At 39.6% G+C, this 15961-nt stretch overlaps 1 protein-coding gene and 1 pseudogene across 31 annotated transcripts in view; both read right to left on the reverse strand.

The window, feature by feature from the left end:
* The window catches only part of CELF2 (CUGBP Elav-like family member 2), a 641808-nt gene that overhangs the window by 239704 nt on the left and 386143 nt on the right, over positions 1–15961 (reverse strand). The window lies entirely within an intron of this gene.
* On the reverse strand, positions 125–15605 carry LOC116536376 (annotated as a pseudogene). The gene has a single exon (XR_004262598.1). The product of XR_004262598.1 is annotated as an uncharacterized LOC116536376 (transcript).

Raw genomic sequence — 15961 nt, forward strand, 5'->3', positions numbered from 1 at the left:
GATTAATGAGCCCTGTGGCACTTGCTGAATGCCTCGAGAGATTTATTGCTCAGGCTGTGCATCTCTCTTGTTGTGTTGTTGGTGCTGTCAGGAGTTTTTTCTTTCTTTCTTTCTTTTTTTTTTAAACAAATGCAAATGGAGACATGGATTCATTGTGGAAGAAGAAAAATGTTCTTTCAGTGTTATCAAATATTTTGGACTGCTCAGCACCACCTCTCTCAATGATGCTATTTTACTTTACATAATGATGTTGGAATGTTGGAGTCTAATCCCCATTCCCTATTAGACCCGGGTAGGGAGCATGCAGCTCACACCCTCTGTGGTGCAGGGAGCAGACACAACAACGCAGCTCACTTGGGGCTCCTGTCCAAAGCCAAGACACAGCCCAGGCAGAGGGAAAAATACGGTTGTTATTACTGCAAATGCCAGGGGAGTTTAAATCACCTGCTCAACTGGGGAGATGGTGTTCTCTCCTCAGTGGAGCTGCCCTATAGCTATAGGGCTCTTCCAGATGGCAATGCAAATACACCTTCATTGTGAAAGTCTGGATTAATTCGGGACAGTGCCATGATCTACGCATTTCTGGAAATGGAGTGGCAACCCAGGATTCAAATGGTGGTACTGTCTATTTTGTTAACTGTGTGGTTAATATGACATTATAAAAACTGCTTCTGACACAAGCCAGATGGGGAGGTGGGGACAAAACACTCCCAATGACTGGATCCCATTTTGGGGAAGCAGATGTGGTCCCTGAACCAGACCGCCTGCTTTTGAATCCCCAATATGTAACATTGGGCAGTTTCCGTCAACTCTCTGTGCCTCAATGGCCCATCTGGAAACTGGGAAAAGCAACACTACCAGCAACAAGGTCATTGTGATGGATGTAATGAATTAATTCATGTAAACGTGCTTAGGAGTACTTCATAAATGTTAGTTATTGTTATCACTGCCAAATAACAATTTGCCAATCAAAACAGGTTTGACAATCTCCTGGACTCTTCATTCATAGTGTTCTAATATATGGGCTCAAATTTCTAGGTTCCCAGTCTTTTTCAATGAACAAGATTATGGTATAAAAGATTAATATCAAATTTGGACATAAAAGGTCTGGCTTCTAGACCCAGGCCAGTCACTAAGCAATGGTGTGCCATTGACCATGGCATTTTATTACTTTGGGTCTAGTTTCTTGTCTAAAAAGAACTGGAAATTGATTTCCAATGACTTCACTGACTGTTATCTACTAAACCTTTAGGTTACATTTCTTTTTGTTAACTTAAGGGGAGAAACAGTATGATGATTAAATATAAAATCACTGCCATATTCTCAACATTTTACGTAAAAGAAAGAAAAGCCAAACAAGAGTAAATCCAAATACCAAGAATATCATCATATTATCAATTAACAAGGCCACAGTATTTATTTTAGAAATTTTCAGAAACCAAAGCCTTTGAAAAATACAGTAATAACACAACATCCCAATAGGATACGTTTAATGTGTTAGAGCCTAGAATTTCCATAATGATATTAAGAGGATCATTGGGTTTATTTAAAAGCATATATACTGATGACCTTAGCAGTTTGATGATAATGACCTCTTTGTTGAGGGATCTGTATTCTCTAGACGATAATTTTCACACTCTCTTGGCAGATCGTAGAAAATAACATTGTGGGTTTTCTTCTTTTATTCTCTTTCCTAGGGATTTGTTACTAATTATCAGGTAGAGTCTTAGATTTCCGTATCAACGGCAAATTCGCTAGTTTTTAAAGCAGTATTTTCAATTTAAAAGCAGAAATGAGTCACTGTGAATTACACCAATTGTGAATTTAAGGGCATGACTACTATTTTTCTCATTCAACTCCACCCTTGACTCTGACTGTTAATGTACTATCCATATTTCTTTAAGCCCAGGTGAAATTCTAAGACATCATCTTCAGCCTTTCCGAATGACATTCACTGCTCAGCACCGCAAAGCCTTTATATTTCTAATGTAGCATTTTGCACAACACACTTAACTAGGTGTTGACACTCACCTTCTTTCGCCCCAGTAAGGACCTAAGTACAGCATCTACCTCTAACCCATGTTTGTTCAAAACTACAGCCAATCTCGTGTTCATGCATTCCTCTGGCTACCCAACAAGACCCTAAACACAACACCTATGTCTTCATTTGCATTTGTTTCCACCACCATATCTGGCATACACTACTGACAATGTTGATATTCAACCTAGGTTGTGCAACTGAATTATTTTACTTCTTGGAGTTACATCCAACCAGAAAACAAGGAAGTAAATTCTACCGGAGGAAAATGAATTTTCCAAGTGATAGTTTCCTTTCTTTGCCAAAATACTATTTGCTTAGACCACTGGCAACCAGCATGGACTGGGTCATCACAGTGGGCTGGTAAAGGCTGTGAAACTTCGATAGTAGGGTCCATCCCCCTCCACCCCCGGACTGAGGGAGCAGTAAATCATGGCTGAAACACTCCATGCTGTGGTTGCTGAGACTGGCAACAGGAAGCACAGAGTGAAGATATGGTCACTACACATCAGCCTGGGTTTCAAAGCCCTCTCCATGCATTTTCTGATTTAATTCTCCCTTACCACTAAATGGAAACAGCATCTTCATCCCCTTGGGTAAAGATGAAGACACTAGAGTGTGGAGAGGTTCACTGGCTTGCCCAAGTCAGTGGTGGAATCAAGAGTCCAATTCAGGCTCTCAGACTCCCAAGTCCTTGCTCTCAACCACTCAACTCTGTGAGATGGGGCAGACAATACACGCATTATCCATTGCAGGAAAAGGGGAAATCTAGAATATGGGAAGGAGAAAACAGGTTAAAGCAGAGGGTTGAACTGAGGTTCCAGAGAGGGTGCCTGACACTACCTTAGTAAAAGCTTTCATGTAAGACCAAGGCTATTTTCTATCCTTGACAGGCCGGTTATTTGGAGCTTTGACACTCTCCTCTACGATAGAAACATATACCACCATCACCATGCTGCTCCTAGGCCAGTGTGTTGTGGCCTCTTCCCGTCCCTGTTAAACTCAATTACATTTACATTAAGGGTTCCTTCCTAGAAGCCTTTCACAGAGCAGTCAAGAAGCTGAAATATACATTTGCTTCCTATTATTAGGAATTCACCAGTTGGCACAGTCCCCAATAATGGGCATCTGTCAAAGTGATAATGGTCCTTTCACTCCTTTCACCAGTTCATTTTTATTTTCCCAACAGAGGTGTCAGCTGTCAACAGATTCTGTGGTATGAACAGAAGGGTCACTCTGACCCTTCACCTCACTGCCAGTCAAGATAGGATAAAAATCACAGCCAAAGGAAGTGCTGTGTACTAGGATGGGACCTGGGGTTAAGATCCAGTATGAGGATGGATCATACTGACTCCTCTATGAAGGCAGAGTAGGAACACTATTCTTATATGAATGGAATTTTTTCTCTGACATCTATTTATTTGGCTTAGAGATATAACTAAAAAGTAACTTCACCTCATTCTGCTCTAAATATAAGACACTAGTGATTTTTTAACAGCTAGTCAGTATATGCAAAGGGGCTGTTTCACACACGCTATTTGAAGGACAACAAGCTCTGACCGATTTGCTCAAAGCCAGCTTCTTTCCCCCATTTACAAGAAGTAACTTAAAGTCCACAGATTTTTTTCTACCATGGATGAAGCAGTCAGGCCATAAAGCGTGGCTTATTCACAGGCAGCATGCACTTCATGCCAAGAGCTCGAAGAGTATGCTTTTCATCTTAAATTCGGAAGTGTGAAACACTGACTCCAGAGATCGGTAATCTGAAAATCATAGCATTTTTAGAACTGGAAGGGATCTCAGAGCTCATCTAAGTAATCCCCTCATTTTACAGATCACAGAATTGAGAGGTACAGAAGAGGAGTGATATACATAGTTACTCTCTACTCAGAGCAAAGTAGGATCTGGAGTCATTTTCATGTCTCGTAAGGACTAGGTTTCCACCCTGTAGCCTAACCTAGCACATTGCCTTGCCCAGGCCAGCCATCAGAGCCTTTCTGTAGAATAAACAGCTGATTGAGCTGGAAATACAAGAAAAAAGAAAACAAACTAGTGGGAAGAGAGTTTAGACATGATAATCAGCACATGGGCAGGTCATACAGCTCATCCTTATCACTGCAAAGAAGCCAACTTCACCAGTTGGCTGCAACTGAATGGACTCTCTTTAGGGTCCTCTGTTGGAAGGAGCTAGAGGCAGGATACCATTTTTCGCTGTTTTCTTGGAGTTTTAACAGTTTTGGATTCTGCGAGAGCCCCTGGAGGTAGAGCAAAGATGAGGCTGTGTGAGGGGTGACAGGGTGTGTCACCTTCCTCACTCCTGCCCTCCACAGGACTCTAGGTCCACACAGAAGCAACGGATACAGCCCCCAGCCCCAGGCCATGGGAACATGAACCACTCTGTGATAAACTGGCCCAAGTGACAGGCAAAGCCACAAGTCTCTCCAGGGAACGAAAACTTGGCCAGGGTGACGTGTTATCAGGCCCAGAATAAAGCTTATTTTATTTGATTCTCCATGAGTTAAAAATGCATGGAAGAAAGCACCAATATAATCGGGACGTTAGAGTCCAGGGAAAATGCATCAGCACGTGATGAATGTGTCCTCAAAGAGTTTCTTTCTTAAGGAAAAGAGTATCAAGGAAGCCCAGCTGATACACATTAGAAACCCTTTGCCAATACTTATTTACCAGAGTGAGCAAAAGAATGTGTCAACCATGTCAGAGAGAAAACCTATCAGTCAAAACCTCCTTGTATAAATTTTCATCTATTTCTAAATCCATCTCCCATGAGGACCTTTCCAGAGGTTCCAACATGTCAACTTATTAAAATTCCCTAATTTTTTTCTATTTCATCTCTTCCAGGTTCTGGCTGGTATCTGATCCCTCAGTGCCAAAATAGTGAAGCAGGTTCCTCAAGTAGAATTTCCATCTTTCCTAAAAAAAAAAGTTTTATCGGGAGCATGAATGCTCTTTCCCTAACATTTTGTTTAGTCAGTTTTTCAAACTTGAATTGTCCCAGGTATGACTTAAGAGAACCTGGATACTAGTTAAACTTGAGTTTTCAAGAAGTCCCCTTTCAATTATGGAACTGAGAGTTAGACACCGACTCCTTAAGGCATCTTCCTTCCCCTAGGCTGGTCTTCTTGCCAACCTGGGTAATAGAAAATCCCTTTGTAAAAGCTTCTTCAAAAAAATCTTACTTTCTAGGTGATGCTATTAACATAAGAACATGTCCCATTTTATAAAAGTTCTTATGTGTTAGTACAAATGCACATAAGTCTTCATGTTACTAATGAATTTAAGGTTAGAATTGCCCCCTCTTCTCGAATAAGCACCATTTAAAGAATACTTTTGTTCTATGTTTGATTTGTCTGAAATGGATGCTAAAGCAACATCTGAGAAATTCAACCAACACCTGTTTTTCAAAGGAACACCAGACTAATTTATCTCAGTGAGCCCACTCAGAAACTAAGGCCAGAAGCACGCTGAGACAGAGAGCCCTAGCCTGCCTCCAGAAACTGGCAGCTGGCTAAACTTAATTCTAATGACAACAGACATGGATCAACTTGTGGTTCATACAATTTTCTTTTCATTAAGTGACTATTAGGACTTTGATTAAAATTAAAGACTGTCCCAGAAAAGCCTGTCCAGCATCCTCCTCCATCTCTGGACTAGGAGCTTATCACAGACACTTTAAATTAACCACCCAGATGAGGTTCTCTCTACAATACACAATGAAAAGGCCCTTCAATATCCAAGTAAGTGTCATGCACCAATTACATTCTTACAGAATAATTGTTTGACAGAGATGAAGGTAATGGTTCATGCAGACGGAAACTTTCACGTCTAACACTGGCTTTGCCCGAAATTTACAAAACCTGCATATATCTAGATGTCCATGTAGTCAGTGCATCCATTTTCTAAGTAATCACAGGTAAATTGTAAACTGTATGTTTCTAGTCTAATAGAGGAACTAATAGCCACGTCCCACTAAATAGATGTACTTGCCCATTTGCTCATTCCATGAATGTTTACTGTGGTAAACATACTGTGGAACCTAGGGTGTCCAGAAACTGGACGCTGACCAAGAAATTATCCATTAATGTCTGTAAAAGACTTGTAAAAATACACTTTGTTTAAACAAAGAAAAAGCAAGGGGAACTAATATTAATGGGGTCGCTACTTGGATTTTTTATATGACCTCACTTGATTCTCATAATAAACCTATGTTATTCCCGTTTTTTAAATGAAGAAATTGAGGTTGTGAGAAGTTAAAGGTTTTGCTCAAGGTGACCCTCAGTAGCAAAATCAGCATTTGAACTAGTGTCTGTCAAGTGCAAAACTCTTTCCGCCCTACCTTACTTTCATAAATATGGCTAAAACATTTACAAACTGGAGAGCAATTCACAGAAGTTTATGATCTTGATGGTTCAGTTTTTTTCTTAGCACTTTAAATACGTAGTAAAAATAGCAGCTAAAAAATCCCTCAGTCATCTTGCTTTATTACTAAATGCTACTGCTGTTTGCACTGTACTGTGTTAACTCTGATTACATGTGATGATACTGCCAAGTGATGGCAGAAGCTGACACAAGAAGGAAAGTTGAGCGACAACTTCTTACCCTCTTGAATTGCTAGATTCCATGGCCTAAAAAAGCCGGGGGGGGGGTGCTGTACATTCTCACAGTGCTATGAAGAAATATCTAAGACTAATTTACTAAAAAAAATAGGTTTACCTGATTTATAGTTCTGCACAACTGAAGAGGCCACAGTAAACTTAAAATCATGGCGGAAGGCCTCTCTTCATAGGGAAGCCGGAGAGAGAATGAGCGCCAAGCGAAGGCAGAAGCCCCTTATAAAATCATCACATCTCCTGAGAATTCACTATCGCCAGAACAGCATGGGGGAAACCCCCAATCCCTAATAATTCAATCATCTTCACCTGGTCCCACCCTTAATACCAGGTGATTATTACAATTCAAGGCAAGATTTAGGTAGGGACACACAGCAAAACCACACCACGGGTCATTTGCATTTTCCGCAAATTTTTGTTGAGGAGACAGCTGTACTTCAACCTAAAAGCTGGGTATCTGCTAAAACCAAGGTCTGCAGATGGGAATATAAAGCAATTTTAAAATAAGAGATCATTTAGATGAGAGGACTTTATTTCAGCTAAGTCCTAAAAACCATATAAAATTTACATGTTTTTGAGATATCCCTCTCCTGTCACTCTGAGCAAGTTTTAGAATGTTTTCAGTTTTACCTCCAGGCCAATAAATGTAAGGTGTTTCTGTAAAACTCCAGAGACAAAAAGGAGTGAAACAAAGTAGTTACATACTTTCAGTACATGAAAGAGATACACCTCATCACACTGCAACTGTATGCATAGAATCCAAATAGCAATAGAAAATGTGAGCTGCTCATGTGATTTAATCAACTGTAAAACAAAGCTCTTTGGGTCCAACAGCATTTGCTTACTTAATTCTTTAATCACATCACATTTGTACTGAAGAAGGGACCAGCATGATCCTCCAAAGCAAAACAATGGACGTGCCTAATAGCACCGTCACTCCCAGACAGTATCCACTGGGCAGTCTAAGGTTTAGAGTCTTTCCTGAACAGGTCAAGAATACATAATAGGTAAGAGAATACAGAGTGGCAGCCTCATATTCTTTTATATTTTGTGCAAGCGGTGCATGGAGAAGAACCGCCCACCCTTTTGTAATCTGACATAATTAAGCTTTTAAAAAGTCCAGTGTTACATCTCTACCTAGCTTTTCTGAGTAATTAGTTTGCAGGGAATATGGATAGATTTTGGAAGACTGAGGATTTGGAGATGAATAAGGTTCTGGATGAATGAAACCAGTGACTCTAGAATTAGGTCAAGCAGTAAAATGAGGCCAAGGAAAAAAACACATTTAGGGACTCTTTCGACTTGGGACTGTGTTATTCTCTATGGGCACTTATTATAGGTAGAACGCCTTCAGCGCTGGAAAAGCAGTGAATTCACTTCCCTTGGTAATCATTTTCTGTGAGCAAAGCATAAGTTTATGAAAGGTGAAATCTGTGGCACCCAAGAGAGAAATGTTGTTGAACTTTATTTCCCATTGCATACATTCCCCCCATTCCTCACACTTCTTTTACGATAATACAAAAGCAAGAACAATTACACAGAAACTGGAAGAGGAAATTTTTTTTTTTCAAATAGACTGAATGTCTTAAAGAAGCTCTCAAGTATCGGTATCTATTAGACTATGGAATTGTCCTCCAAGGGAAGGCATTCAAAACCAAATAGATGAAACATGAAGAACAGTCAGGGAACTATCTCAAAGTAGCAGCAAACTATCTGCTCCAGCCTACCTACACCGGTCACTTCCCAGCCCTCATTTATATTTTGCATTCCATTTTGCATGCTTTTCTCAAGGATTACCTTGGGCTTTAGTTGCAAAACTTCTAATATGCTTTTACAGGTGTTACCATATGTCTAAATCCTGATGTAGCAGTTCGAAAGTCAGACTACTGTCTTTGTCCTACATATTTTTCTTCTCCCATTAGCAATTTCTTGAGCTGTGGGACTAGAGTCCATAAAAGTGAAATTAATTTTATGTTTATGTGCACCGTATGGTTTTGATTATGGGTGAATTGTTCATCACTCATCTGTCAAGGAGCTCACCCCTGTACCTTGAGGTATGTCACTTACAAGGCAATGGAATGTGTAACACAATGATAAATGCTAACTTTGAACCTAACTGCTTCATGGTTTCACCTTTAAGTTTTACTGATAAAATTAATAATAGGTATTTTTTCAAGGCTCGGAAGATTTGTATCATCTTCCAGAAGACAAAAGCATACATATTCAAGGCTAAGTATTTGGAAGCCAGAAGTTTTTAACGCCAACAAATTGACTTCATTACTTCTGGTATTTTGATCACACTTAGGGCATCAAGTCTCTGGGTATAAAAGCCTTACAATACCTTCAATGCTGGACTCATCAGAACTGACCCACTTGGGATTATTTCAGATGTTTCCACAGTCATGTTTCTTTATTTCCCCTTTGGCTTTAAGAGAGAAACGACTGGCAATGGTGGTCATTACAAAAGCACGCCATCTTAAAGCCTTTTGCTGGGGTTTGTTCCGGTGTTGGCGCACATTCCTCCCAACGTACACACTTTTTTCTTACAACCCCTCTGTGCACTGAAAATCTGGTATTTATAATACTAACCCTAGGCACTGTGTGAACTACTATCATTACAGAGACATTAACTTGTCTCAGAGTTAATCGTTTTTAAAAAGGCAAAGGCTTGGGAAATCACCATTTAGGGGAAGAAATTGAAGCCCGGAAAAATAAAGTGACTTGCTAAGCAGGTTACGAAGCAGTCAATGACAGAGCAAGAATTCAAAGCCAGATATTATCTACAAGCCCAATACTTCTTTCACAACCCCTCTAGTTTACTATAACCTACTTTTTCCAAAAGTTCCATGTTATCAATAACCAAATTAGATATGCCAAACAAATTCCCCTAGAGTCAATCCCCTGTAAGCCTAAAATTATACTACTGACTACCAAAGCCTTGATTTGCAGAGCTCAAACCAAGTGATTTAAATTTTCCTGGGGCTTAAGAAGCTAAAAACAGACCTAAGTCCATAGGTCCACCAATGCTTCTTTGACTATAAACTTTTACTTAATGAATCCACATCATTTTAGTATGTACCAAAGGAGAGGCTAAACATACAATTTCACCTAGAGCCAGTATCTTTTAAAAAGGCAATGCTAAGTGCTCCATGTTATACCGATATAAAGGGAAACTGGAGTTAGCAATCAGTACTTAATTCTGGACTGTACAGCATTCTTACAAGCTTTCACCTGAAAAAACATTCAAGCATTGACAAGTAGCCCTGGATCTGGATCTGTCCACAGATATTAACGCAAGCAGGGCGTATTTAAAGCCCTCAGGCCACACATATCCAGCTCTTGCTGTATAATATCAAGCCTAGGTCCTCGAAATGCTGATGCGCCCCCATAGCAACTGCTTTTTCTTTTTACTCTGTCCCTTTTTGCTTGCTGCTTAATTTGGGCTCTTTTACTATTACTTACAATTCTAAGACAAAGTTCCACATAGTAAACCTCCTTATCCTCCAATGTTCTTTGTCAAGGAGGAGTAAAGTTGGCTTAAGCCTGGCATCTGTCCACCAGGCCAGTGCTGTTAACAAGCTTCCTCCATGTACGACCATCAATATTCCATCTGCTATTTTACCTCCTCCTTTTTCATGTCTACCTGGACTTTAAAAACCCCACAACAGATCTAACTTCATTTTTCTTCTCAATAATTCAAAAGAGACTTCAACTAATTTTCTTAACTGGTATTTTCTCACACTAGAAAAGTATGCTGATATATAATTTTTCAAAAACCTTCTAACAAAAACAGGAAGAAAAAGGAAAGCATTTTGTTTCACTCATTCTTAGATACTGATGTTGGCAGTTTATTAGACATTTCAGTTAACTGAGATTAATCAGATTACTAGTATTTTGCCCTAACACTGGTGGTTTTATCTTGCCTACAAGGTTTCCAGCCATCATTTCATAGTACCTGCTTGCTTGGATCCTTTAGGAATCAGTCTTCCTTCCTAAGAACCCTCATGGCTGCTCACCCTCATTTCATTCTCAATGTCACCTGCTTTGCTGCAAACGCTTTATACCCCCAAGACAAGTCTCTAAGTCAATGCTAAACCAACATTTACTGTGGATCCTGGACATTTAATACATATGTTCATACCATTCATCCACTTAATTTACACAGAAGCCTTCTTTTGAATTTCTTAGAGCTCTTTGCAGGTAGAATAAAACAACTTCGACATACTGGTTTTGGGAATCCAATTACCAACTCACAACCTCTGTCACACTGTACATTTATCTATATACCAGGAGTGCTCTCCATAGCTTACTGAATAGTTAAGGTTGTAAAATAGAATAATCTTTTTACGGGGTAGTTCTCATATTAACCTCATTTTCTTTTTCTGTTTCAGAAGAGACGGGGCTGGGGAGAGAAAGGAATGCTGAAAGGGCAGGGAGGAGCACATTATGCTTTCGTTTGCTATTTAGAAGAAATATCAACATGCCTTCTGATCATCCCTTACAAATAAAGAACACAGACTGGAGCAATTCCATGCCATTAGCACTCAGTCAAGAAAGAGGGGGACAATCAAGCCACACTTGACAAGGGACAAGACCATTCACTTTTAGGGCTAAGGGAATTAGCAAAGAGCATTTTCCCATAGTGACAAGAGGAAACGAGAATCGAAAACATCTTTCAACTGCATTCTGAATCTAAGAGGTTCTTCTTGCAGCCCAATTAGGAACCTACATGTAAACCAGCTCTAGGAGAAAACAGGTCCCAAAATTTCAATATGTGGTTGAAAATGAACTTTTGGCTAATTTGTTATTTAGAGACCAAATTCATTTGCTTTAGGTATTTCAACATAAGAATAAGGCACAGTTCTCATGGCTGAGAATATGTACAAAGGAAATGGCTATTTTCCTAGGCAGAGGTTGGAATACAGCTGTGTCCATGTGCTCCACAGTTGAAATACATGATTTTCACCTTTTGTGGCACTCAGAATTGCCACCATGCTCTCAGCTGCACTGGATGTATTTTTTGCACCATACCTACTCTGTCTCTGCTCATACATGTGCTGCCAATAATACCAGTCCACAGTGGCAGACAGGAATGAAGGGTATCTTTTAGCAAATTTCAAAGAATAGCAGGTAATTTATCTCATAGTGAATATTCATTAGGCAAACCAAAAAACAGCAAACAGGCATGGGCTAAAAATCTTTCCCCTTAACTCCACACTACTTCAAAGGCAGTATTAAGGTATTTGGAAAACGGAAGGATTCAATTCAGTGATGAAATTTTTCTTTAGGATAAGCTGACACATTTTCTAAGAACAGACCTAGGCTGGAAGCCAAAGTCACTAAGCAATTTCCAATCTTTGGCTGTTTTTTAAAAATCCCTTGAGCAGCAGCAGAACAGTAACTCCCGCCCTTCACGAATATATATTTTTTAAAATGTTTTAGCACCCTCATAAGATAATAGTTGAACTTTTGGTATCAGATAAGTAGGAATAACACAAAAGGATATAAATTCAAAGCTAGTTTGAATTTGATAATGTGTTTGGAAATTGATATTTTGCTCATCAAAAAAGCAACAGAACAGGTTGAGCAGATGTTGTAATACACACATACTCACATATACTTTGGCTTATAGACAGAGCTTGCTGTGTCTGAGGATTTGGAACTTCTGATAACAACTACTGTCCCTTGAGGGACAGTGGCACGGTTGCTAGAAATCATTTGTCTAAGGTAGGTTTTCAAATCCCAAGCTTCCAAGTTCTATGGCCATTACAAGAATATTCTCAGTTATTTTACATTTGATAACAGTATGAAAACAATTTACAGAATTGTAACCAAAACTGTGAATGTAAAGAAATTGTGAATTAAACCCTCACTCTGCTTCACAGCACTACGAAAAACAGGAAGGACATTTGTGGGTTTCCAAGCCACCGCCCTGCAGCAGCCATCAACTTACATTATCAGCACCCCAGCCTCTTCTCCTCAGTTAATATTAGTAAGGTCAGCACTCTGTGAGAGGCCCAAGGCCATTCTGATCCTATGGTGATCGGTAACCACAGTTGGGTGAAATACAAAAACCATTCCACTTGAAACCAAAGAGTCCACACACAAATTCTCTAAGCACAATCAATGCCTGACATATAGTAGATGCCAGCAAATTTGGCTATTTTTATAACTATCACAAGCCAGTAACTCATGAAGTCTGGATATGAACTACACGCCAGACCCTCATACCACTGTATGTTGCCGAGACTCTTGCTAAAGATCCTGACCTGTTTCAGTCCCTGCTGCTACTGCCATTTCTCTACTTTAAATAAACGTGTCCATATTCCTAGAAATCGTTAACTAAAAAGATGAAACCAGTAGGGTAGGAGGTGTTGGAGTTGGAGGGCTTAAGTGCCACCAAAATAAAATAAAAACCCTTCCTAGAGGAAAATGCTACCTCATTTGAGAACAAATTGTCAAAGCTTATGGGATAGTTTATTCTACATGAGGGCAGTACATGAGGCCCACCAAGTCACTAGTCAGTGATACACTCTGTCCAGATATGTGAGATGTTTCATAATTAAAGTATTATTGCTAAGATTTGGCATGTTAGTATTTTGATCAATTATATTAACATTACTTATAATTTTATTTCTAAAATATGTAAGTTGTATTACTAGTAGGTTGTATAAGAATATAATTTATATAATAATTTATATTATATAATGTAATAGGATTACATTAATATAGTTGTTAGTATAGTATTAACATTTTAATATAGTTATTACAAATGTTTTCTGTTATAAAAATCAATTTTATTTCAGGGATATTTTCTTCCCATCCTCAGTTAGCATACCTCTGCTTTATAATGGAAAAAGATAGGGAAATCAGGATTCACGTAAGTATCACCGAAACAGATATTCCTCAACTCAAGTGGCATCTGCTAACATGAGGTGTTAGTAAACTTGACCATCAACATCTACAGACTCCATAGGGGTGGGAGATACTCCTGTGCCCCTAAGGCTGGGGCTGCCTTTCTATACCCTTTGTTTTAAAATTCAGAGAGAGTGAAGATCAGCTGAGGCAATAATGCTAGTTTGTCCCAGAGCCCAGAATCTGGAATGTTACCCAGAGTCCCTTATGCTCAAAGAGGCTGTCAAAGAACGGAGCGTGGCTGCCAGGGCCTCACAAGGGCCAGTGGTCACACTCCAGCCTCAAAGTGAGCACAAACATTAGGTGCTCCACTATGGTCATGGTCTCAGCAACATGCAGGAAACAAATGGCTGAGTCCTTCCATTCATTGTCATCTGGGTAAAACACAATTAAACATCAAAGACTTGAGTCCCACATACTGACATCAAAATCTTTTCCTCAAGGCCAAAGAAACAACTTGTCACATGCACTTAAAAGAGGTTGGCATAAGTTAATATTAGAGAGATGCAGAGAAGGGACAAAACCCTAGGAGAGAAAAATCACGACTCTCTCAAATTACTGTCTTCCATGGGCTGAAAACCTCTATTAAATGGGGACTTTGATGCTAAAGAAAAAAACGACAAAAAAATCTTACTCGACCTCACCTCCATCAACTTTCCTATTTCACTTGGAATGCGTAACTTGGCCATCCACATCTTGGACCACTTGACCATTCTGTGAAATACTAAGGACATAACCCATAAGGCAATCTCCAAACTCAGGGGGCGCACCATAAATTCAACACTTCTATTTTAATGTGGGATCAACTTGTCATGGTCACAATGGTAGTTATGACTTCCATCCATTCCGTTTTCCTTCCACACATCACAACATCTCACAACATTTCACCAGCGTGACCCCAATGACTCAGGACTTACTTAACAGGGGTGAGATATGAAAGGATTCAGATGTGTTTTGTTCCTGCGTGGAGTCCCAGATAAGGAACTGAGATGATAGTAAGTAGGTGGGTGAAGGAGCAGAAACAAAATCCTGTACACGTTTCCAAAGCCTCTGGGAAATAAACTGGTTTTATTATTTTCATTTCTCAGAAGAACTACTTCCCGCAGCAAGACAGTTAAGAGACACGCTGGATGAGGCAACAGTAGGGAAGAAGGGGAGATGATCTTCAACTGGCTGTGTGCTGACAGACTGTATGAATAAAAACAGTAACCCCCAAAATCTGGGTTTTGCTAGGAAAAATCTCTTATGAAAGGCAGAGATGTTATTTCAGCTGTGATGTTATCTTTGTGTCGAAGGTCAATCAGGAAACATGTAGCCTGAGTCACCTGGGTTTGAATCCCAGTTCTCCCTCTTCCTAGATGTTTGACTTTTGCAGGGAAGTGGTTTCCTCTGAACCTTAGATCTATCATTTGTAAAATGGAGTTAATGAAATCAACCTCATAGAGTTGTTGTGAAGAATAAACCAAGGTAAGACATGTTGGATGCCTGGTGCAATAAAACTTCATGCCCCTCAGTTCATGTCCCAGCTGGAGGCTTTCTACAAAATGTAGGCTAGGTGGAACTCAAGGAAATGCAACAATTCAAAAAATCAGGAGCTCTCAAGATGTTCAAGGAGATAAAAAAAACTAAATTACAGTAGAATTAGCCTCAATAAATAAAACAAACAAAATTAAAATAAACAGGTTCACTGTTGTTATCTGGCCATTTGATATTACTATGTCTTTTACTCTCTACCACCTTTAAATAGTCAAATTTCTCAAAATAGTTAACTCTACTATCCCCTTTTTTCTCAACTTCCATTTCATATCTGGCTAGTTCCAATTCAGCCTATAACCTTATCACTTTACTGGAGTATCTCCCACTAAAGTTACCAATTATCTCCATGTTGCTAAATTCAAAAACTTTTGTTTTTAAGTTTTCTTCTCATTAGTCTCCTTAGCAGCAGCTGATGCTATGGGCCCTTCCTGGAACATTTACCTCCTCTGTGTTCCTTCACATGACAGTATGTTTTCTTCCATGCCACTGTTTTTATTTTTTTTTTCTATCTTTTTAAATTGCATTTTAGGTTTTGGGGTACATGTGAAGAACCTGCAAGATTGTTGCATAGGTACACACATGGCAGTGTGATTTGCTGCCTTCCTCCCCTTCACCTATATCTGGCATTTCTCCCCATGCTATCTCTCCCCACCTCCCCATCCCCCTGTCCCTCCCCCATTTCCCCCCAACAGACCCCAGTGTGTAGTGCTCCCCTCCCTGTGTCCATGTGTTCTCATTGTTCAACACCCGCCTATGAGTGAGAACATGTGGTGTTTGATTTTCTGCTCCTGTGTCAGTTTGCTGAGAATGATGGTTTCCAGGTTCATCCATGTTCCTACAAAGG

Source organism: Sapajus apella, unplaced genomic scaffold (assembly GCF_009761245.1).
Source record: "Sapajus apella isolate SASKATOON/1434 unplaced genomic scaffold, GSC_monkey_1.0 scaffold100, whole genome shotgun sequence".
Classification (NCBI taxonomy): domain Eukaryota; kingdom Metazoa; phylum Chordata; class Mammalia; order Primates; family Cebidae; genus Sapajus; species Sapajus apella.